This window comes from Papio anubis, chromosome 6 (genome assembly GCF_008728515.1).
Source record: "Papio anubis isolate 15944 chromosome 6, Panubis1.0, whole genome shotgun sequence".
Lineage (NCBI taxonomy): Eukaryota > Metazoa > Chordata > Mammalia > Primates > Cercopithecidae > Papio > Papio anubis.
The window spans coordinates 118,582,660-118,607,344 of record NC_044981.1 but is presented as its reverse complement, the minus strand read 5'-3'; the positions used below and the strand labels follow the sequence as shown (position 1 = coordinate 118,607,344).

Here is a 24,685-nt window from a genome sequence, read left to right as displayed (position 1 = left end):
AGTAGATATGTTGGCCCTGTTGGGATTAATTTCAATTTCTTGGTCAATAAATCAAAATATTTAGTGACAATATTGTATTTCAGTAGGAGTCAGAATACTATTTAATAAACTATTTCAGTTGAGCTCATAAAGCTTTCTCATGCTATTCTAATAATTCCCATCTCACAGCCCTAAGAGATAGGTAGAAAAGCATCATTGTCCCCATTTGACAAATGAGGAAACTGAGGCTCAGAGGATTTAAGTTTACTGCCCATAAGCATGGACTAATGAGATACTGCAAGTAATACACTATCCCAAGCAAAGCGCCTAGCACAGAGTGAGTGCCCCAAAGGCATTAGCTTCCATTAATATCATTATTGGATGATAATGATGATGAACAGAGGTTGCTCTCAGGTGTTCTGAACTAAGCCAAGTGCTCTTTCAACTTATGCTTTGCCATCCCTTCTAGCCACGCTGTCTACATGAGCAGTGAAGTTCAGCAACAGCTTTTACAACAGTATTTTCAAATAAAGCCTCAGGAAGTATGACTGGATTGCCTCGTGTGGCTGGGATGTGACCAGCATCTTTCCCAGGCTTATCTTTCAGTCTACATCTGCCACAAAGAGAGGACAACCTCTTACAAATCCTATGTACACAAGTTAGGAGTGATGGCAGGGGCAGCTTTCTTCTTTTGAACTGACGGGGTTGTCAGTAGAAAATTCCATAGATCTATGTGTATTACTAGGCTGTGGATGTGGGACAGCAGAGGTCATGAAAAGTTGCTAACTGCATCATCAAATTCCCTGAAACGCATGTGCACTGAGCTTTAAAAAATGAAAGGGCTAAAAGAACCCTGTTCTCGGGTATTTTGCAGTTTGTGGAGGAAATGTGTTTATTTTCTACTAGAACCTTTTTGAAGTACCCTGAACCTCCAGCATGTTCTTGCCTATGATGTGTTTCCAAGCAATCATTAATAAACATGCCCAACTAGAAATAATCTTAAAACATGCGCACCTACTGAGTGACAGGAAACATCTGCTGCGAGGCAGGGACTGAGTCCTCCCAGAAGTTTGTCTGAAGATTCAAACCTGTGAGAAAAGACCTTGTACATCGTCAGGGAATGAAGCTAGGAAAACATTCCTCCATTATGCTACCCCCGAGCTTCACTTCTAGAGCACACACACGACTGGCGACGTGCAGAGGAGATTTTCTAGTGTGTTTTCATGCATTTTAATAGATGATCTTTAAGTACTTATATCCTTTGTCCTACTTGCAACTGGATTAAGAAAAACTCTCAACTTTTCCCCTGCTTTCTGCAAGTGGAACAAAAAGAACACATGAAATTGCTTACATAAAATATTCAAAAGAGCACTCAGAGGAAATGGTATTTTTTTAAACCAACAGTATTAAAATACCATAAAACAGGTATGCAAATCTATGCAATAACAGAACCTAAAACAAATTCTGAATTGAAAGAAAGTCAGCAAATAACCAGTTGGCACTCAACAAAGGGGCTTCATATAAATAAAGATTTATCAAATTTGCAGTGCAAGAAGGTTGAAGTCTCCACATTGAATATTTAATTAAATGGTTACTAAACCTGGCTATGCATTAGAATCAGCAAGGAAAACTTTTAAAAATACAGATTCCTGGGTGGCCACAGGGCAAATCAGTGCAGACTAAAACAGCATCACTGGGACCCCAAGAATTTATGTTTTTACCAAATCTACAGAAGCCAAGTCTACAGCCAGCTTTGTGCCACTGAACCCTGATGAGCATTTGGAAACCAGCATTTCTGTTCACCAAGTAATTATCAAACTTCGTTTCTTCCTACCAAGACTATTCCAATCAATTGCTCCTCTTACAGGAAAGCTTTTCAGGATTTTCTTAACTAGTACAAAGGCAAATCTGTTATGGAACGAAGCCAATTAATATCTCACCTAAGTGATTTATTCACTTGCCTATTTTCTTCTGTGAATTTGATCAAAAAGGCTATGTCCATTTATTTTGTATGATAACATCCTTTGAAGTTAAAAATGGAAAAATCAAGGCCATTTTTTGACAACTGTTTTAAAAATAATGCATCACAATACAGGAAAAAACTGGAGGTGAGCAGGTTATTTGTCTGAGTCATTTAGGGAAATTGTTTCCAACGTATTCCTTGTTTTGCTTGTATAAACACTTTACAAATCATCTTCATGGTCCATCTCTTTTCTCAAAATGCTCAACATTTATTGTGGTGGTTTAATTGGGTGGTCTCCAAAGGCTTGTATAAAAATTTTTTTGAAAGAGCTTTAAAAAGACATTAAAGCAAAAGAGTAAAATTCTTCCAGATGATTCTTCCTTTGCGCCTACCCATCTCACAAACGAACAATACCAATTTATGTATTCAAAGAGGCAGGGGTTCTTCTGCTTCCCAGGAAAGGGTGCACATAACGTGAGGTACGCAAACCAGGCAGTGAAGTAGCTTAGCTTCATTGTGAAAATATTCAAATTATCACAAAAAGAAAGCGATTCCTTTCTGAATTCAACAATACTCCTTGGCCTCCGAGGGCTCACACAGGAGCTTATTCTTAAGCTGTTCAATGTAAGCAGCACTCGTGAAAGAGGAGAACTCTGGCAGGGAGGAGATCAAGTCCCTCAGCTTTTCCCACCTGCCATCTCTGCGCCAGTCTAATGCTTAAATAGTTAACAATACAACAGAGAGCCCGAGGCAGGCCCGACCTGGGGGGAAAATCATGTGCAGTATATGACGATTTAATAAAGCAGAGAAGAGACAGGAAAAATAACACATCTTAGTTTGACAGGATGCTACTTGCAGACTGATTTTCAGGTCAGAATTTAATTTCTAAAGCAGAGGGAAAAAAGGGTTTTCATAACGTCAATTATTCTTTTTTAAGTATGTGGTTAAAAATGACCCTATAAAATTAAACAATCCTACAGATAAATGTTTCCGAGTTCCAGAGTAACAAGAAGAATCACATTTTTCTAGGAGTGAAGACTGGCAGATGCTAAACAGATTAGTTAATTGTTTTAAATGAAGGGGGAAATATTTTTTGGTAAGTTTATTTATTCGTTGATGACAAAAACCAAAGTTTCACAGATCTAGGGTTTATGAGTTCCAGGATGTGTTTTTGCTGTCACAGTATGTTTTTCTAGGCATTTGCTTCTGAGAACAGCATTTAAGAACATGTCTTTTTCTCTCTTAATGAACTGGTTTAGCCGCCTGCTGGGCATTCACTGAAACCCACATTGAACAAAGGGATTTCCTTCCAGTTTCAGCTCATTCACTTCTAGCGACTCCTGATTTTACTTAAGCAAATTCTCCAAACTGACTTTTTTATTTCTAATGATTTGAGTGGGAAAGAATTGGGCAACCCTCAAACACTGGGAAGTCTGCCCTGGTTCTCAGTGAAAGAATCCTCTAGACTGACCATGTACAAGGTTTGTTTTTGTAAAGTCTCTCGAATGTGTTTTAGTTTCCAGATGGAAAGGAGCCCACCCGGTTTGGTGGATTACAGACAACTAAATTTTATTTCAGCAAGACGGATCATGGTGAACAATGAGACTATATCTTTGAAATGAAGACCCTGAGTGGGATATTCAGATTCACCTCCAAGCAATGATGTCATTTTAAAGGTGACACTGAGGGGCATGGTATTAAGGGGTCACTCGACGTTGGAACAGATTTGTGGGCCTGGCAGCTGGTCTTCTACCTTCTCCCATTATACATGATCTCCCTGGGGGACCCCATGCATAACCCAAGGTTACAATTACTCCTTGAAGTCAGAAGCCTCCCAAATCTCTATCTTCAATCCCGAACTTTCTTTCAAATTCCAGACTAATACATCTACCTCCCTCCTGCAACTCTTGGATACCTTGCAGTGCCCCTTCAAGGTCACATGGTGGGCTTCAAACGTTAACCCGCAGACTTGCTCCTCCTCCAACACTGCCTGTTCTAATGGCACCGTTATGCAATAGCCATCAGGGCTCCCGGATCCTCACCAGGTGATGGCTACTGTTTTACGAACTTTACTTAATACCCTTAACAACCACATGAGTAAGTAGCATTAACCCTATTTGACTAATGGGGAAACTAAATCTTAGAAGTTGTGCTGATTTGCCCATGATCCTACAGCCAGCAAGCAGTTAAGCTGGGCTGTGAATCCAGGGTGCATGTCAAAAGTCTACCTCTTCCCATGTCACTTTCCAGCCTCTCCAAACTTAGAAGCTCTGCAGTCTAGATTGTTCTCAGAGATTAAGCTTTACAACCTTATTGTCTCTCAAATCTGTTTCCTTCTCTTAATTCCCATAGCTACCTACTGTTCGAGTGTGTTTTGCCTTTATTAGGGCCTCCAAATTGGGATAGCACGACAACTTTGGAATTTTACTTTGTTTGAATTCCCAGTGATTTTCCTTTCTAGCTCATTTAAAACAGGTGGCAGCCTTTGTAATCCCTTGCATTTTCATCCAGCTGAAGACAGAAGCATCCTGAAGAAGTCTGTCTTTGTTAACAATATCTAAACCTAGAGAAGAAATTCTGCTGGACTTCTGGGAGGGGAGAAGGAGAAGCAGAGGAGAAGCTGCCAAAAGGACACTCTCCCTACCATCTCCCCATGGCCAACCCCCCCATCCCAGGGCCTGATAAGGAGATATGTCAGCCCCCAGCAAGAGAGGCCCTTGCACCCCTCTGTTCCCTAAGGCAATGAGTAAAATCCTTGAGAAGACAGCTACATGAAGAGTGTGCCTCGGGAGGCCAGAGCTGAGGCAGGAGGTTTCCAGCCCTCACTGGCGACCCTGAGGCAGACAGCTACAAGGATTCAATAAATCACTACTTTGATAAACTGAAGGTCAGAGGTGGGTTCCTCATCTTCCAGAGGCCATGAAAATCTCCAGGTCCTAGGACACACTCCATGGGGGAAGGGCAAGCACCTAAAACTTACTGACATGAAATTTCCTCTAGGTCGGCAGAATGCGAACTGGAGTCCGTTTTCATTATGGTGAATGAAAACAGTAATGCTCCTTGCATACTTGATGATCTGAGGTGAAATGCAGGCTTGTGGGGTGCCTCAATAAAGTGCAGAATCTTAGAACAGCACATATCTGTGCTATAGACTAGCTGCAACTGCTGGAACTGGAGCTGATCTAGTTTTCAAAAAAAGCCACCGCTCGATTAGAGAGACGAGCACGGACTCTGCTTAGGCTCTGGTGACCTGGGGCAGAGGGGTGGGGTGGCGGGGAGGGCAGCAGGCTTATGCTTTAAAACCCTGAGGCAGATAGAGAAGGAAGGAAGGAAACAAGGGCAGATGTTAGAGTATACTCACAAGATTAACTCCTCTGATTCCTATGCAAATACCTAGAAAGGGAGAGACACACAAAGTTATCTTTAAGGTCTTTATCATCAGCTCTGAATTGCTAAAATAAACAAAAACACCCAAGTAGGGGGGGGGGGGGGGTGGGGAACGGAAGTCTACTTGGAAGAGGAAAGAAAGCAGCTGGTGCTGCTGAAGTCATGAGATCCAGGACACCCCTGTTTCCCAAGCCTGGACGTGCCTCCCAGCGTAGCATGCTGGCACGGAGCGGGAGGGATGATTTCCATAAGATGGAAATGATTGCGTGCTGGAAAATGAGGTGCTTTAGGGGAGAGAAGATTCCTAACCCAGAGGAAAGGATATAAATCTTTAATATGTCACATTTGTTGACTGTAAGATGTTGCAGTAATGTTCGGTACTTGCAGCACCAAATGGGCACGTCTAAGGGGTCCGCGCTTTGAAATCAGTCATGTTATCCAAACAAATTCCACTTGAGCTCCATGGCTGAATGTCTGAGACCTTCAGAAGAAGCTTATAAAGGCCCTGGTGGAAACTGAAGAGGATTTTAGATACGCCAAAGATGTGCTGGCCATTACACAGAGACTAGAACTTTTAGTGGCGAGAGCTCTGGCTGGGAGAACCTCACATTCCTAAGAATCAGCAACCGGGGACCCCATTTTCCTGCCAAGTAGGCACACTATTAAATCTGATGGGCATGTCCAGGGGAAAGATGACCTGGGAAAGGAGTTGCTCGGGGAGCAAGTGCCCTGTCGCAGAGGCAGAGATTGCCAAGATGGTCTGCTAGGGATTGAGGCACAAAGCCCCCTCTATCTACTTTAGTTATAAGGAGGTGGGAATGCTGTGTTAAATTGTACCCAAGAAGATAACTCATAAGGCAAGGAACATGGAAACTAGGGTGTGTTGGGCAAGTAAGCAGAGGTTGCTTGCTTTACTGAAAGTGGGGCTGCTCTGGTCTCTCAAGGGTCTAGCCTTGGTTGGCACATGCTTCCCTTGTCACACCAGACAGGTGAGACCAAGAAGGGAAGACAGAAAGAGACAGTCAGTGAACACCTGCATGGCCCAGCCCCAACCCCACCACTCAACATGGCAACTACGTACAGGAGGCTACTTTCCAATCTGTGGTGCCCAGAAACTTGGCAGGGATAGGGGGTTTGCATGGGGAGGGATGCTAGAGAGTGGAGAACAAGCTCACTCTATTGTCCCAAACTCAATTTTCGTGTGGCTTCCTTTAAACAAGCCACAAGCTCAATGTGTCAGGTCAGTGGAGAGAGAGATTTCTGCATGCTAGAGGCAGATCCATATTGCTTCCCCAGTCTCTCTGTTTTTGGATGGTTCCCCTTCATTCTAATCACAATGCTGCTGCCAAGGTGATTCTTCTAACATGCAGATATTTTCCTGTCACTTGCCTGTTTGGAATTCTTCAATGGTCCCCTTAGGTTTCTGTCGACTGCAACGAAAAGTCTTGTCTAATCAGAACCACTGAAAGTTTTTAATCAAGAGAGCAATATGTTCAGGCTTGTGTTATAGAAAGAAACTGAGAGAGCAGACATACAGATTATCCTCCTGGATTTATCAGTTATATACATTAAAATGGCCAAACAGTAATTCACATAGCAAAACAAACAAAAAACCCAACTGTGCACACACACATACACACACACAAGTGCAATAACTGAACTCTGAAGTTCAGTATACAGCTGTTCACAAAGCATTCTAAATCTTCCCTGACTCAGAACAACATCTTCGTGCACTCTGATTTGAATATGTGGTGCAAATGAGAACCATTTTAGGGAAACAACATAAGATGACTATGATCTTAAGGTGGTTTCAATTTACATGGTGATTGTGAGTTTTATGAACCACTTCTAATTCCTACTCCTGGAACAAAAAGTGAAAAATTACCTTGGTAAACGCCACATCATGGATCAATTAAGTTATTCCCCAAATAAAGTATCCTTTGTTATAGTATAAGCCTGCATAATTTCTAGCATTTTAAACATTGATAGAGAAATGTACTTTTTTAAAAATTTTAATGTTTAACACTCCTATGTTATGATCCCCAACTCCCTTCATCCCACCACTGATTTCATTTTAACTTTTGTTTGTTCATGGAGGGAAGTAAGGAAATTTTAATGATATTCCTTAGATAATACATTTTCTTACCTAAAAGTAGTACAATAATGAGTTTTATTCTACCTCAGTCCACTATGCGGCATGCACACTCTACTTAATACTAGGTTGTGTTCCTACAGTTAGTTAAAAAAACCAACTAGCTGGTAGAAAGACGGTGTGGTCTAGTGTACAGGAAACTGGCTTTGGAGTTGGATGGATCTAAGTTCGAATGCTGGCTCTGCTACTTGGAAGGTGTGTAACCTTAGGTAAGTTGCATAACTTCTCTAAGCCTCAGTCTCCGTCACCATAAAATGGGTATATCTATATATCTTGCAGAGCTGCTCTACAATTATGCATAACACATGTATATTTAGAGGCACAATGACTGGTACCGAGTCCAAAGTACATGTACGAAGTAGATGTGGTCTGTGAATAAAAAGTGTTAGGGCTGATTTTACACGATGGGTAAGCTCACAACTAGGAAACATGAATAACTTTTTTTTGAGTAACATATATATATAATAGAAAGTCAGAGTATACATAATGGATTCGCTTCAATCATGTTTCTTTAATGTGGATCATCATGACACAATTCCATCTCCTGGCATGTATTTATAAAATAAATTTCTACTATCCCTGTGCTTTCACATTTTCTCACATATTTGAGAAATTCCTAGATTCTTAAGCAGTGTAATCCTATTTACTGAGATTTTAATGGCAATATCATGTTTAACTAGAGAAAACAGTTACAAATGGGCCTGGCATGAACTGGTCCTACAGGTGCCATAAAGTTACCCAAATGGTATAATGAAGTGATTGAGGGCGTTTGGGGATTTTGCTACATTTTTTTCCTCCTGAACATATTGGTGGGGGTAGTGGACTAGTTTTAATTAGAATCGTTTGGAGAACAGGAATCCAAACACACGACCTAATATTCTCCTAGTTAGCCTTCCGCCTGAGGCAGCTGTGGACAGCCTTCCTAGAAGTCAGCCTCACGATAAAGAATAGAGCGAGAAGTGGTTTATCTAGTGGGAGGTTTGTGGGGGGAATCGAATGTAAGATGGGATATAAGAAAACTTACAAAGACAACTGGAATTTTTAAAAAATACACCATTATGACCTTCAAGGACATTTTGCAAAGAAAAAAAAAAAGTCTGGAGAGAGGCCAAGAGTTATGGTTAAGCAACAGCACTGCAGCTGCAAAACAAGTGAGGGCTGCTTTAGGGTGACATGGCCTTGAACCTAGAATTAATGTATATGACAGGGAAAAACAACAACCATGTTAGATATGAAATTTAAGGCTGGGATTTGGAATCATTATCTTGAAATAGGCGGTTAAAACAAATCCTAATCTTTACATGAGTGGTAGAAAATAAGAAATAAAAGCTTCTGACATATAATGGGCCCCTGGCAACCATGAATTCCCTCAAATAAACACTGGATTGAGCGACATAACCTATTTTATAACTCTAGAAAATTTGGCAAGCTGAGAATCATCTCACATTATGATTTTAGAAGAGTGGTTTAGAGACTCTGAATTGTAACATACGTTACGTTCTGGATATCTGATTCTAAATGGTGGACCCTATCTCAGTTTTTTTTCCTAATATTTCCTTAAGATAAAACCATTTAAAAACACCTTTTTAAAATATAACAGAAAGAGAACAAGAAGTTTCTAGTGAGCAAGTCATGATAAGTGAAAATCAACTGTACAATGCCCATGATTTCTAATTTAAGACAAATAAATAGCAATGATCATTCTTAGCGTGTCCTCTTGATTTTTTTAGAGTGAAAAACAGGCTTTCATTTAAGACCACATCTTAATCCGCCAACGTTATTTTCCCCTCAAAGCCTGAAGTTCCTCAAATGTAAATTCTCTCACAGAGTCTCTTCTGGGACATAAGCCCCTCTCCTGTGGAGGAGGCCAGGGCTCTGGTTTGTGCTGCAATGCGAGGAGAGAATGAGAACAGAGCCATGACTGATGGCGGGATGCTGGGGGACAGGAGTTGGAGGGTTCGGCACAGACATATTTACCTTTCTAAGTGAGGTACAGATGAGTTTCAGATGTGACACGAGACAGAAGCCACATTAGACGTGACAGCAATCCTAAAGAAAAAAACAATATCAAAAGTTTTTTTTTTTTTTTTTTTAAAGCATCAAGAAAAAAACACATTGGTACTATGAATACTGAAATTTACCTAATCAGAATATGAGTTCAAGGATACCAGGGGTCAAAAATCTCTCTCCATCAATATGCTATGCTATAAGGCCATATCCAAGCATTCCAGAGGCACACATTTAACTCCTTAAGGGATCTTTAGTTTTAGAGAGGCTATACAGTGATGTGGTTAAGACCACAGTATGGTGCCAGAAAGCTTAGATTCCAATCTTGGTGCCACCTGGAGCCACTTAGAGACCTCATGCAATTGGTTTTCTCTCTCTACCTCAGCTTCCTCTCCTGTAAAATGGCAATAATGATTACACCCACATCACAAGACCCTTTTGAGAATTAAATAAGCTAATTTGAGATAAATGCTTGACACTGTCTGGTAAGCAGGGAGTATTCATGTATTTGTATTTATTTTTCAGAGACTCCACGTAAAAATACCTCACAGCTTCAAGCAGAAATTACAAGATGATCATGGCTGGGCACAGTGGCTCACGCCTGTAATCCCAGCATTTTGAGAGGCCAAGGCAGGAGGATTGCTTGAGGGCAGAAGTTTGAGACCAGCCTGGGCCACATAACAGGACTCAGTCTCTACCAAAAAAAATTTTTAAAGATAATCAGAACCTTTTTAAGAGTGTCAACTAACCTTTTTAAGAGTGTCAACTAAGAAGAACACTATTCCTTTGGGTAAGGGAAACAAGAACCTCAGCAGGGATAAGGGTGAAGAAGGGGAGGGAAGTAAATGCCACTAAAAGACAAAATATGGGGGAAAAAAACACCCCACTTTGGCTTGACTTCAATTTTTTTAAAAAGTCAAGACCACTATTATCAGCAGAGGCCTGGAGACAAGAATTTGCTGTGCAGACCCAATCATTCACCTTGAGATAAGGAAAAGGACAGAAACTGGACAGCAAATGATGAGAGGGCAGCAGCAAAATGTTTACAGACTAAAAAGAGATGGAAATATAGCTTTCAGTGAAAATAATGAAGACAGGAAATAGATCAATAACTTAAACCCATCAACCCTCACCTCCACAGATATAAATTCATTACTGATTAGCAGTGTAATCCAATTGGATGAATACTTGAGCACCAACCCTAAGTAACCTTCTTCTCTGAGTAGCCCACATTTATGCCTTGAACAAAAAGGCTGCTGTTGTATGTGTTTTTAAAATAACAAAACAATATGAATTTGAATCTTACTAATGCAAAAGGCATAAACTTTTAGGTATAAGCTGAGTTGGGGTTTTTCCTCCTGAATTGAGGTTTTTCTTTCAGAAAAATGTCTCACTAAAGGAGACAATACGTAATGTTGCAAAGTAAACATTTAAACTACTTAAAATGTACTAAGTATTTTAACAACCTCATTAATATACAAATGATTAATTACAAATGATTAGGTATCTAATTATTACAGATGATCTTTATAATAGTCATATCTGATCTTATACAACTGACACATTAATTTTAAATAGTTCTGTATTTCAGAATAGCTTTCTTGCAACTAAATCTAGTGGTAAGGAGGATATCTTGTTTTCAACGGCTAGATACATGTTTATTAGGGCTGCTTTATTTGGTCAGTCTCGGTGGACGGGAAACTGTCTAAGAGGGAAATATCTGGTATTTTTCTACTAGGAAGTTAGCTTACATAGATTAACACACATGTAAACAAACAGACATAACATATGTCCATTCCCAAACTTATTTTGAGGGTTTGACTCTTAAGTTACTTGAAATTATTCTTCTGGGATATTACAGCAGTCTTCAGTCTAAAGAAAAAGGCTCTTTTCTGAGGAATCACATAGTTGAAGTTATCTGATTCTACAAGCAGAGCAAGAACAAAATTTTTAACTGCAGTTACTTCCCTGTCCTGTCTGTAGTTCTTTTTTTATTAATGTAGACAAAGATATGCCTCACTGCTGCAAGCTGAAACATCAAATGGAAAAGATGCAGTTTGATTTCCTACATTCCCTCCACTCTCTGCCTCTCCCTACTTCGGTATAAGTCACACAAAATTACTTCCAGAAACTAGGAGGATTGAGCAGCCAAGTTATGAAGCCTAAAGTGCTATGCTTAATGCTTTTTTTTTTTTTTTTTTTATCTTCAAGTTAATACTTATCAGGGTGACAGTCTACCAATGATCAAAGTCATGGTAATTTTTCTGTTTCATGAGAAATCTAAAATCTCAGAATCACAACCCGCTGACTCGATCTTATTTGTAACAACCCACATAAGTGCCTCTTCCTCTAGGAGATTCCTCCTGCAATTCACAAATGTGAATTTCACCTCTACTATTAATCAAAACAGAAGTGCAAATAAGTTTCTTTAAAAATAATCTTGGTAGTGAACATAAAACAAAAATAACATGGAGAGTAAAGTATTAGCCCGTTCCTGTACTTGTCTGCTTACTTACTCCCTCCTACAACACTTTCTAAAAATTTCCATTTGATTTTAAGACGTTATTTTCCCAAAAAATGTTGACAATAATTTCCCACTTCAAGCTCTGGCTTTAAAAAGAAATAGGTTATAAGTTGAGAATAGCTAAAAAAAATTGGGTTCGTCCTAGGGTTCTGTGACATCAGACTAGTCAGTGCTTTAGAATCAAAATTTCCCTTAGACTTTTCACTAAGAAGCAAAGCTGTTTGTTTGCTTTATCTGATAAGGAATTCAAAACATGCAGTGGTAGTAAATCTGGTTAAAGAAATTGTCAAGGGATGTTTTGAGTTTTGCCATTATTTAACATTACATCATAGAATTAAATCATGTAAAATGGCAGCCTTATCCATCTCAATCACTAAATTTGGTCAAGTGAAAGTCTACAAAATTCTAAATGAAAAGCTTTTTCATCTTCTTAATGGAAATATCTAAACATTACATTGAGGTTTATTTTTAGGAAAGAATAACAGAGAAGAGAGCTTGGATCTGAAAAAGAAAAATGCCACACACTGGTGATGCTTCCTTCTAGAGGCTGTGAACTGCCTGACAAACTTGCTAAAGCAAAAAAGGGCGTAATAGTTCTCCACAGAGGAAGAATTTTAAAAAGCAGTAGCAACAATCAGGTAACAACAGACCAATCAGGTCTTCCCAAAATTTAGTATTTGCAGTTGAAACTGGGATAAATAATTACTTTCTAAGGAATGTAGAGAGAGCCAGCAATCCCCATTCATTCAGCCCGCATTTACTGAGCCAAGAGCTCTGCTAGGCTTGAGATATAAAAATGAATACAACACAGCTGCTTTACTTCCAGCTAAAAGAATACACCTAAATAAAGAGCTACAGGGCCATGTGTTAAGTGCTATAATAGAGGTGTACACAAAGGGCTGGGGGCCAAAGGAAGAAGCCATAAATTCTTCCTGGGAAATCAAGCAAGTGAGGGGAGATGTGAAAGAAGGTATCTCAGAGATGTTTCCTTGTGATAAACTCAAGACTTTTTCTTTAGTGTGTACTATAAAGGTGGTAATTTTAAGACTTATCAACTATTGCAATGTCAGGCGCTAATCTTGGTCTACAAGCCAGTTTGTGTTTGATACACACTTCCAGTTACAATATCCCAGGAATATAAATATTTTAAAATAAATATATTATTGTAATAGTCCCATGCAATGCACACAATCCAGAATGGCATGAATCACTGGCTTGAGTGGAACATAGCTTCCAAGTTCAAAGATGTTTTAAAATATAATGAATGAAAGATGAAGTTTAGAGAATTTCCATATAATATCAATAATGCTCACTGTATCACTGTTTTCTTTTCTCTCAAGGCAAAAATAAAAGAATCACCTGATTATATCATGGTTAATATTTGTTTTTCTCTACTTCTGTGTTTAAAAAAAGAGGGAGGGTAGAGAATCAACTTCTACTTAACATTATTTATTATGCAGACCATATTCCTACTTATAACATAGTTGTGACAAAACCTCCATTGTTCATTACACACTAGCCCCAAACTTGAGTAATTCTAATGTAAGCATGAGAAACTCCCGTCTCCTTTGGGGTGAATTTCCCAATTCCTCTGTGTTAAATTGAGGTCTAATTTTCCCTGTGCCTGGTTTTCACAAGAAGGTCCATTCCACCCCATGTGCTCCTTTTCAGCTGTCAATAAACAGAGGCAGTGAATTCCCCACGGCTTCACAAAGCTAGTTAGGCAGAGCCATTCATTCCTTCAGGAAAACAGGGCATTGATTTCAGCGGGTTCCCAGGGAGCAGCTGCAACAAAGAGATCAAAGGCCCACCTCTCTTTCCCTCCATTGCTTTCATTAGGCCCAGCCCAGACAAACAGCGACAGGTTTCCTTGAGACAAGGAGAGGGCCCAGCAGACCACCTCATGGTTCAATTCAAATTCATCCGTTTCCTACATTCCAGTGACAGTCCAGAATGCTAACCATGACAAACCAGCACAATCACCCGGCATAATATACTGCTCGCTAGTTCATCCAAGGTCAGAGGGAGAAAACAAGCACGGGGGGAAGTCCTCTGCTTCTAGGGCCTGCTGAGCTTCAATGGCCCCCTGACATTCCATAAATAAACTTCTCCCTCTCACTCTCCCTTTCTTCCTCCATCCTACAACCCTACAAGCGACGGTCTCACTGAATAATCTGCAACTTCTTTCATGTCACCATATCCAAACTATATGGAAACTTTATTCTCAGTTGAATAGTTCGTTCTAATAGTCAGAGGAAGATGGCTATACATGCAGCCTCTATTAGTTCACTGCTGTGCTAAAGCCAGTCTGCTACACCTAGTAAGCTACTACAACGTGATGAATTCAGAGCTGCAGTTTCTAGGGTTCCCTTAGTAAGGGTTGATCTCCAGCGCTGCAGTTTCTAGGATTACCCAAGGGGTGATCTCCAGGGAAGGCAACACAACTTAAAGATGGAGTTAGTTTGCATAAATTCTGTTTGTACAACAAAAGTGTGAACAGAGATATAACAGTTTTTTTTTTTTTTTAATTGGATCCAGGTAATCACCCAAACTGGTTAATCCAAGCTCCTGTGTATAAATGAGTTGTGTGTTTGTTGGGGTGAGGATGGTTAGTCAAGGGGAGAGGAGAGAGCAAGAGGGACTATGAAAGAAAATGAATTATTCTGACTGGTTTACCTACACGGAACAAATATAATTAAGAGGTTTCCAAATTCACCATTCATTTCTGAATTGCTTATTTCACACCTTCATGGAAGTCTATGACAAAATGCCTTTATTTCATTGTGCTCATTCCATTTGTCACTAATCCTGAGTACACATGGGAATCGATGGGTTAAGTTTCAAAATTGTGAAACCAAAAAGAAAATAAACAATATTGGAATGAAAGGCATGAACCCACTGGGTGAGGCAGAACACCACCTTCCCACGTGCCCACAGGCGTGAGTACTGACCTCAGTAGTGGGGTGGAGGGGAGGTCACCAGTGACCTCCAGGGCCATCTATTCACCAATTACTCACCTTGAACTGTCAAAGATGCTAGAGAGCTGAACAGCCCTCAAGGAGTAAAGACATTCCTTATATTCAAATTAGGACAGAAATGGACTTTGCATATACAGAACTCTCAACTGCACAGGAAAGGTAGCTTTGACAAAAATGGTGTGACAATTAATTAGGAACCTTAAAGCTAACTCTGGCAATGACTTGCTTTGGGCCTAGGGGACACCTTTAACCCCTCTGTCTTCCCACTCTTCCCAAATGATGACAGAAATATCTGTGAAGAATTCTTTGTGGCAGTCCAATGAAATAACCATTCCTCCAAAACTATGTATCTCGTCAAAGAAACCGGCTTATGAGTAGAACTTCCTTATATAATGATCACTCTGTAACTCAGTAGAGATTCTCTGGAAACTCGCTACATTTCTCTAAATCAAATTGTTTTTTGTAAAGCACTCAGGAAAAATACTACTGAAAGAAAGTCTATGGCAAATGACCAAAACCACTTATCAATCCATTTATGTATCTTTCAAAAGCATTTACAAAACACTGAGAAATGTTATCCACTGGATCTCCGCCTCAACCACCTGAGAGAGATGGTTTTATTAATCTATTTTTGAATGAGGGGATAATAGGCTCAAGAGAGGTAAACTGACTTGCCAAAGTCATGGAACTAATAATCTGCAGTTAAAACTTTAAATTCAAGTATTCTATCTTTGAGTCTCATGCTGTTTCCATTATACCAGCTACCATGTACTGGGGATATAATTATTCACTGAAGTTCTCTTACCAAGGCTATATTAAATAAGTCATCCTGGTTTTTGAGGCCAATGCATTGTACCACTTCCATTCAACGAGGTAGTTGCTTAAGCGTATGGACTCCGGAGTCAGATCTGTATTTAAATTTTAGTGTCACTTTGTAATAAGTTCATAAATTAAACAATTAACAATATATTTGGAACCTTAGTTTCCCTATTTGTAAAAGAGGAATAATAACCTCACAGGGTTTGTGGAGGATCAAATTAGATAACTTATATAAAGCTCCTAAAACAGTGTTGACATACAACAAAAGATCAATAATTATAGCTATTATCAATGCTGAAAATCAAAACAGTGTAAAGCTTGTTAAAAGGAAAAATTTCTTTTAAAGAAAAAGACATAAAATTTAACATCCAGTCTCTAGATTGCATGATTCCTTGCATTAAAAGTTTAGCTTTCAAATCTAGGATTTTATGGGGGGCAACTAATGAACTAAGATCAAACTATTATAAAAGAGAAAGAAACTACTATACAAAACAGAAACACTAATTGAAGTGTCGTTTTAAAATGCTAATTGAGGCAAATCCTTGCTACTATAAAGCAGCAGTGTGGTTTTTCTGCACAATTCAGCTTTACTTCTTGCCACTTAGCCATTTCAAGTAGAAATGTATTGGTAACAGGAAGATATTCACAGACTGTTACCACTTGAAGAGAAAAATACACACAGGGATATTTGTTGTCTGTAGACAGTGCTTTCATGTTTTTAAAGAACTAACACACATCTTACTTCATTGACCCTCACATTACTAAGAGAAAACAGATTAATTTTCTAGCACAAGAGAAGACTGCCAGTGGTAAACAGCAAACCTTATTTTTTATTCCTTGTCTCATTTTTCATGACACCCTATTACTGGGTGGTGGCATAGAGATGCCACAGTACAGGGTGTACAGAATACTGTGGGAAGACAGAGGCCACTAAGACTGGGAGAACCAGAAAAGGTTTTGCAGAGAAGGTGACATTTATCCAACCTTTTATCTAGTACAGACGTACTTCTGGAATATTCCTGGTCGCCCTTGAGCCTGAGATTTCTTTTTTTTGTTTGTTTTGGTGAATTCTGAATATCTCATCCAGTGATTTAGTTCTCCTTATACTGCTTTTTGTTCATTTGAAAACTTAAATGGATGCCCTCACCCCCTTTTAAAAATTTCATCCAAGGCCTTGATATTAAAGAGGCCAGGAGCTGAAGCCACTATTGTTTGACTTAATAATATTAATACGTAAGGCACCTTTTGATTCTACAGTTCTGTGACTTTTAAAATGACTGCTTGTTCTGTAGTAAGTAGTAGGTATACTGGATTCTGTAAGTAGGTATATTGCATTACCTACTATACAACACATCACTTGAAATGTGCAATTTACTTCCTGTTAATATTTTAGAATATTTTCTTTATTACCATTTATATCAGAAACAGTTTAAAAGAACTCTTATGAACATCTAAAGGACTATGTCTAGCTAAAGAAACTCAGCCCAGAGTTAGTGAAGTATGACAACTGTTTCTGTCCTAAGAGCCGAGTTCCTTTTTGTAGGTAACCACCCCTAATTCTATCTTCTCTCACAACATGAAAGAAACATATTTTTTTAATGAAAGACATTCAGACGTTTGAAGATGATTATGACAATCCCTGATGAGTTATTAATTTGAGACCATTCTTCTTTTCGAACATAGGCATGTAGTGCTAAAAATTCCTCTCTGAGCCTTGCTATAAGTTGCATCTTAGTCACTTGAAAATTTGGTTTCATTTTCATTCAGTTCAAAATATTTTCTAATTTCCTTTTTGATTTTTTTTTTAAATAGGCTACTTTTTAGAGAAGTTTATGTTCACAGCAAAATTGAGCCTGTTACAGGAATTTCGCATATACTCCCTTCCCTCCCAACACACTTAGCCTCCTCCATTATCGACATCCCCCACTAGAGTGGTACATTTGTTACAACTGATAAACCTCCATTGACACATCATTATCACCCAGAATCCATGGTTTAGAGGTCACTCTTGGTGTTGTATGTTCTATGGGTTTGAAAAAATTTATGACAGTTCTCCATCATTATAACATCATACAGAGAAGTTTTGCTGATCTTTTTCCTGTCTAATTCTGCATTTTCTAAAATGTCATATAGTTGAAATTATATAGTATGCAGCCTTTTGAGACTGGCTTCTTTTACTTTAGTAATATACATTTAATTTTCTTCCATGCCTTTTCATGGCTTGATAGCTCATTTCTTTTTCTTTTTTCTTTTTCTTTCTGAGAGAGAATCTGGCTCAGTCACCCAGGCTGGGGTGCAGTGGGGCAATCTCGGCTCACCGCAACCTCCAGCTCCCAGGTTCAAGCAATTCTCCACCTCAGCCTCCCGAGTAGCTGGGACTACAGGTATAGTCTGTATACCTGAGATTACAGGTGCCCACCACCATGCCAGGCTAATTTTTGTATTTTTAGTAGAGACACAGTTTCACCATGTTGGCCAGGCTGATCTCGAACTCCCAACTTTCAGGGATCCACCTGTCTCGGCCTCCCAACGTGCTGGGGTTACAGGTGTGAGCCACTGCACCCAGCCAGCTCATTTCTTTATGGTGCTGATTGATTTCGTTCGTGTCACACTTGTTGGCTGGTAGAGTTCACCAGTACAACCATCTGGGTCTGCTGTCTAGAAGGTGTTTTAGTTTATATGTGTATTTCAAGGAACTAGTCTATTTTATCTAATTTATCAAATATGTGGGTGAGAGCTTATTTATACTCTTCTCTTACTAATCCTGTATTTTATCCACGGGATTAGCAGAATAACACCTCTTTCATTCCTAATATTGGTAATTGGTGTACTCTTTTTTTCTTTGGTTGCCTGGCTAGAGATTTATCATTTTACTGATCATTTCAAAGAACCAGCTTTTTATTTTGTTGATTTTCTCCATTGTTTTCCTGTTTTCAACTTTGTTGATTTCTGCTCTAATTTTCAGTATTTACCTTCTTCTGCTCACTGCAGGTTTAATTTGTTCTTCTTTTTCTAGTTTCCAAAGGTGGAAACTGAGGTTATTGATTTTAGGTTCTTTTTCTTTTCTAATACATCATTTAATGCTGCAAATTCTGAAGCACTGTTTTAGCTGTATCCCACATGCTTTCATAAACTGTATTTTCATTTTCAGTTAACTTAAAATATTTAAACATTTTTTCTTGAGATTTTTCTTTGATCCATGGGTTATTTGGAAGTATACTGTTTAATTTCCAAATATTTGGAAAATTTCCAGCACTTTTTCCGATATTAACTTCTAGTTTAATTCTGTAGTCTGAGAAGGTATTTTGTATGGTTTCTATTCTTTTAAATTTGTTACGATGTTTTTAATGTCTCAGGATGTGTCCCTGGGTTATTTGGACGTGTGATGTTCAGGTACAAGATATTTTTCCAGATTCCTTTCTAATTAAATTCCATTATGGTCAGTGAACACTCTTTGCATGATTTAAATCCTTTAAAATTAATTGACTTATTTTCCCACCCAGAATATGGTCTATCTTGATAAGTGTTCTGGCTATGCTTGGAAAAAATGTGCAGTTTGCTGTTGAGTAGTGTTCTATAAATGCCAATTAAGTCAATGTGGTTGATAGTGTTGTTCAAGCCTTCTATAGCCTTATTGGTTTTCCAACTACTTGCTCTATTATCTATTGAAGGAAGGGTGCTGAAATCTGACCATAATTGTGAATTTGTCTATTTCTTCCCATGTATACTGAGATTATTTTACTAGGTGCATAAATATTTAAGATCATTTCTTCTTGATGAATTCACCACTTTATCATTATGAAATAACCCTATTTATCCCGGTAATATTCTTTGTTCTAATTTCTACTATGTTTAATATGAATATAGTCACTGCAGTTTTAAAAAATTAGTACTAAAAATGATATTTTTTCATCCTTTAGCTTATAATCTATTTGTGTCTTTACATATGAAGTGCATTTTTCTGTAGGCAGCATAGAGTTAGTTCTCAGGGGGTTTTATATGTATTAAATCTGACTGTGAACAATCAATTGAGATAACTCACTACCTTCGGACTGGCCAATGTGTGTATTAAATCTGACATTCTTTGCCTTTTAATTATGATAGTTAGACCATTTATGCTTACTTAATGTGCTTACTGATGTGATTAGGCTGAAATGCACCATCTTGTTATTTGTTGTCTAATGGTCTCAATTATTCTTTGTTCCTTTTCTTTCTTCTTTTGGATTGATTATCTTTCTCTAATTTTATCTTTGGCTTATAACTATGTTTTGATATCTTAGTGGTTGCTGTAGAGTTTATAGTTATATATTTAACTTACCATGGTGTACTTTCGAGGGATATTAGACCAGCTCATGTAGAGTACAAAAATTTTATCTTTTTCCTTGCCTGACCTTTGTGCAATTATTGTTGTACCTTTTGCTTTTATATGTTATACACCCCATTTGGTACTATTTTTGTTTAAACCATCTTTTTAAAAATAATAATAATCATCATATGTATTTACCTAGGTGGTTGCCATTTCTGGTGCTCTTTACTGCTACCAGGCATTATTTTCCTTCTTTATTAAATCAATTAATAATAAATGTGAGAGTTTAAAAAAAAAAGATTTCCTTTAGTATTTCTTACACTGTGGGTCTACTGGTGATTAATTCTTTCAGCTTTAGTACATCTGAAAAAGTCTTTATTTCACCTGTTATTTTCCTACCAAAGAAAGTGCTTGCATGTTTCACCTTTTTAAAAATATGTTGTCACAACTCTAGATTTCTAGATGAACAGTTTTAGCTTTCGGTACTCGGAAGATGTTTTCCACTGTTTTCTATATTACATTCCTTCTGACAGGAAGCCTTCTGTCATGCTTGCTCCTCTGAATGTATAGTCTTTTTTCTCTGCTTTAAAATCTGTCTTGACTACTGGTTTTAAACTATTTGATTACCGTGTCCCTTGGTGTAGTTTTCTTCATGTTTTTGTGTTTGCTTGATATTTATTTAACTTAGATTTGTGGATTTATTGTTTTCATCAAATTTGGCAAGTCTTCAGCCATTATATCTTTATTTTCTGTCCTCTCCCTCCTTTGGGGACTCCAGTTACATACATATTTGGTCATTTCAAGTTGTCCCACAGCTCTCTGATGTGCTATTCAATTTTTTCTAGTTTTTTTTTTCCATTCAGTATCTCATTTGGTATAATTTTAATTGCTATCCAGTGTATTTTAGGATTTTAATCCTATCCAGTGTATTTTTCACCTCAGATGTTATCTCTAGAAGTCTAGAAGTTCAATTTAGGTCTTTTTATAGCTTCCATCTTTTCTTAACAACCGTATGCTGTCCACTACCATCTTGAGTATATGGAACATAGTAACAATAACTATTTGAATATTCTTATTAAATCTATTTAATTTATTTTAGTATCTCCACTTATTAGATGTCTGTCAATTCTGGGTCTATTTCTATTGAGTTTTCTCTTCACTCTTGAATTTTCCTGGTTCTCTGCATGTCGGTAAATTCTGATTGAATGCTACATATTGCATACTTTATTAATGGGAGCTGGATATTTTGTATTTCCTTAAATATCCTTGAGCTTTGTTCTGGGATACAGTTAAGCTACTTGAAACAATTTGATCCTTCAAACCAAGTGTCTGCAAACTAGGCCCACAGGCCAAATCTGGCCCACTGCCTATTTCTATAAATAAAATTTTATTGGAATACATTCTGATACATGTAAATACATTTGCTTACAAATTGTTTATGGCTGTTTTAACAGTAGAAGGGCAGAAGTGAGTAGTTACAACAGAGACCACATGGCCCACATATCCTAAAATATTTTCCATCTGGCCCTTTACAAAACAGTTTTATGACCTGTCTTGAACGGCTTACTTTTAAGATTTTTTAGGCAGGATCAGATTAGACTAGTCTAGGGCTAATTTTGCCTCATCGCGGAAGCATTAGTCTTCTGAGTACTACATCTAATCCCACTTATATACAAGGTTTTTCCACTATGAATGGTGGGAGGGTGGGAAGGGGCACACTCTTCCCTGCCCTACATGAGCTACTTTTTTCTTCCCAGTGGCTCTTTCCTCATCCATGGGTAGTTCTCTTACGCATATGCACTAATCAGCACTCGGCCAAAGCCTACAGGAGAGCCCTCTGAAGATCTCTGGAGCTCACTCTCTGTGTAACCAACTCACTCTCTCTTCTCTGGTACTCTGTCCTTCAAATTCTAGCTACCTCAGCCTCTCAGAATTCCTAACTCTATCATCTCAACCTAGGATAAGCTGTGTTTGGGTTCTGCTTTCCTGCATTGCAGCCTGGGGCAAATCATTTGTTTTTTCCTTCTCTCAGGGTTCACTGTCTTGTGCCACTTGTCCAATGTCAGAATGCCTTTGTTTCATATATTTTATGGGCTTTTTGTGTGTGTCTGTTTGTTAGGCTATTTTAGGCGACAGAATAACTCCAGTTCCTGTTATTGCAAGATGGCTGGAAGCAGAAGTCCTCTCAGTACGAAGTTCCAATTCTTTATATTTGCCTTAGTGCTTTATAGTTACAATAAACTGTCCCAGCTCAAGCCATTTACCCAATTCTATGGTCAGTCAGCAACTAGAGAAGGGTGTAATAAGCAAAGTCAGTAACTAGTATAGCATCCCTTTACCCCAATCCCACTTTCCTATCTTTGTGGGATGTATATTGTGGGATATATATCACGGACTATATATTACAGTAAAACTTGGTTTTTAAGATTTATCTTTTCATTGAACCAGTATTTATTGAGTGGTTGTTTTTCCTGGCATTGTTCTAGGTGCTGGGGATTCACCACTGTGAACAAAACACGCAAAAATTCCTACCCTTGTGAAAAATACCTATGAATTAAGCTTATCTTTGAATTAATTGTTTCTAGTAGCTTAACTGTATCCCATAACAAAGCTCAAGTAAGATATGTATCAGATGGTGATTAAAAAAATAAAAGTAATGAAGAGACAGGAAGTGCTAAGATATTTGGCAGGGAAAACAGTGTCAATTTAAAACAGGCTGGTCAGGGAAAAAGGCATGGGTGAGAAGATGACAATTTAGTGAAGATCTGAAGGAGGTAAGGATGTAAGTCATGTGGCTATTTCTGGGTACAATAACTGCAAAACTGACACAGAAACAAGAAAACTGGTATGGCTAAAGCAGTCAGTGAAGGGAAGCGGTAAAAGATTAGGCCAAAGGTAATGGGACCCATAGCACACAGGAGCTGATAAGCCTCTGTAAGTGAGACGGGAGGGACTGGAGACACTGGAGCAGGAAAGTAACATGATCAGACTTAACAGTTTTAAATCATTTATCAGGCTGTTGTGTGGAGAGTGAATTCTAGGGGAGAAAGTATGAAACCAAGGAGACCAGTTAGAAAGCTACTGTTATAAAGAGATGATGAAGGTGTGCACCAGTGCAGTAGCAGAAGAGGTGGGGAGAAGTGGCCACCTTCTGGATTTAGGCGGGGCTGACAGTATCTCCTGACAGCTGGCTGTGTAGAGGGTGAGACAGACGAAATGAGGATGCTGCAAAGGCACCTGGCCTGTGCAACTGGAAGAAAAGTCTTCCTCATCTAGGTAAATGGCTACTTAGCATGAAGGAAGTTTGGTTGGGAATAGAGAAGAACTCAGGAGCTCAGGTGCAGACACATTAGGTTTGATATGCCTATCAGACATCCAGCAATTGGATATTTGAATCTGAGTTTAGAGAAGAAGTCCACACTGGAGACAATTTGGTAGCTGCCAGCATATATATATTTAAAGCCATGAAAATGAATGGGAACAGCTAGGGAGTGAGAATTGACAGAGGACAAGTACAGAGACTGTGCCCTGGGACAGCCAATGTTTGGAGGTCAGGACAATGAGGAAGTATCTGCAAGAAGGATAAGAGTAGTCACATGCAATAGGAAAGCAGTTGGGAAAGTGTGGAGACTCAGAAGACAAGGGAAGAACATACTTCACAGAGCAGCATGATCAATGGGGTTAGTGCTTCTGACAGGTCAAGGAAGATAAGGACTGAGAATTAATGGTTGGGTTTGCAATATGAGGGTCGTTGGTGACACTCGAGAACTTTGGTGGAATGCCCAGAAAGAACTGAGAAATTGTGTAAAAGGAAGCAGGGACATTAAATGGAGCAGTAATTAGAGAGGAATGGGAGTTAAATTTTTTTTTTAAGTAAAGCAAGGAGGGGGGAATGCATGATGCAGGAGAGAGAAGGGACAACTACTGTAGTTATATCCTTGAGCAGGTGAGAGGAGATGGGACTAAGAATATAAGTGCAAGGGTAAGCTTTAAATTGACCATGGCTGGGTATCTTTCTCCAACTATGTTCAGCTGCACTGCTGCGTGCATGGAATCAGCAGACCAAAGCACCTGGATGTAGATGGCTAAGTACAATGGAGCAAAGGGGAGGGACAGAGAAGATGAGTGGATGAGTGATTTTAATGAGAGGGTAGGCTATTGACATTGAATAAGGAAGGATGTGAGATATGAAGGAAGTGTGCTGCAGTGTAAAAGTTGTATGTCTAGATGGAGTTAAAAATGTGTTGGAGTGGGAAGACAGATGGAGAATGGGGTGCTGGGACTCAAGATCATGGAGTGAGAGCAGTTCTTATTAATGACTAGGCCCACAGTATGACTATGGGTGGAAGTTGCTAATGTAGTTTGGAAGACAAGGTCATTGAAGGAGAAGAAATCAAGAAACTGAGAAGCCAGGATGTTAGGACTCTACAAAGCCTGAAAATCACCAAGAATTAGGACACATTAGTGTTACAGGGAAGGACGGATCCTGAATCTTCAAGGAATAATGAACAATGATGTATTTTAATTTCCACATTTTAAATTTTTATGTTGTCTTATAACTATATTTATA

General features: G+C 38.7%; 1 protein-coding gene across 39 annotated transcripts in view; it reads right to left on the bottom strand.

The window, feature by feature from the left end:
• PLAGL1 (PLAG1 like zinc finger 1) overlaps positions 1-24,685 on the bottom strand; it is a 114,026-nt gene that overhangs the window by 16,943 nt on the left and 72,398 nt on the right. For 11 of the 39 annotated variants that reach the window (XM_031667375.1, XM_031667372.1, XM_031667374.1 and 8 more), the window contains 3 exons: positions 9,459-9,530; positions 5,304-5,335; positions 994-2,827 (listed from right to left, as the gene is read on the bottom strand). The gene's annotated coding sequence lies outside the window, so the exon portion shown is untranslated. Of the gene's footprint in view, positions 1-993; positions 2,828-5,303; positions 5,336-6,718; positions 9,367-9,458; positions 9,531-24,685 lie in introns of all 39 variants that reach the window. The other 28 variants (XM_021937771.2, XM_021937778.2, XM_021937790.2 and 25 more) reach the window with 9 other exon arrangements.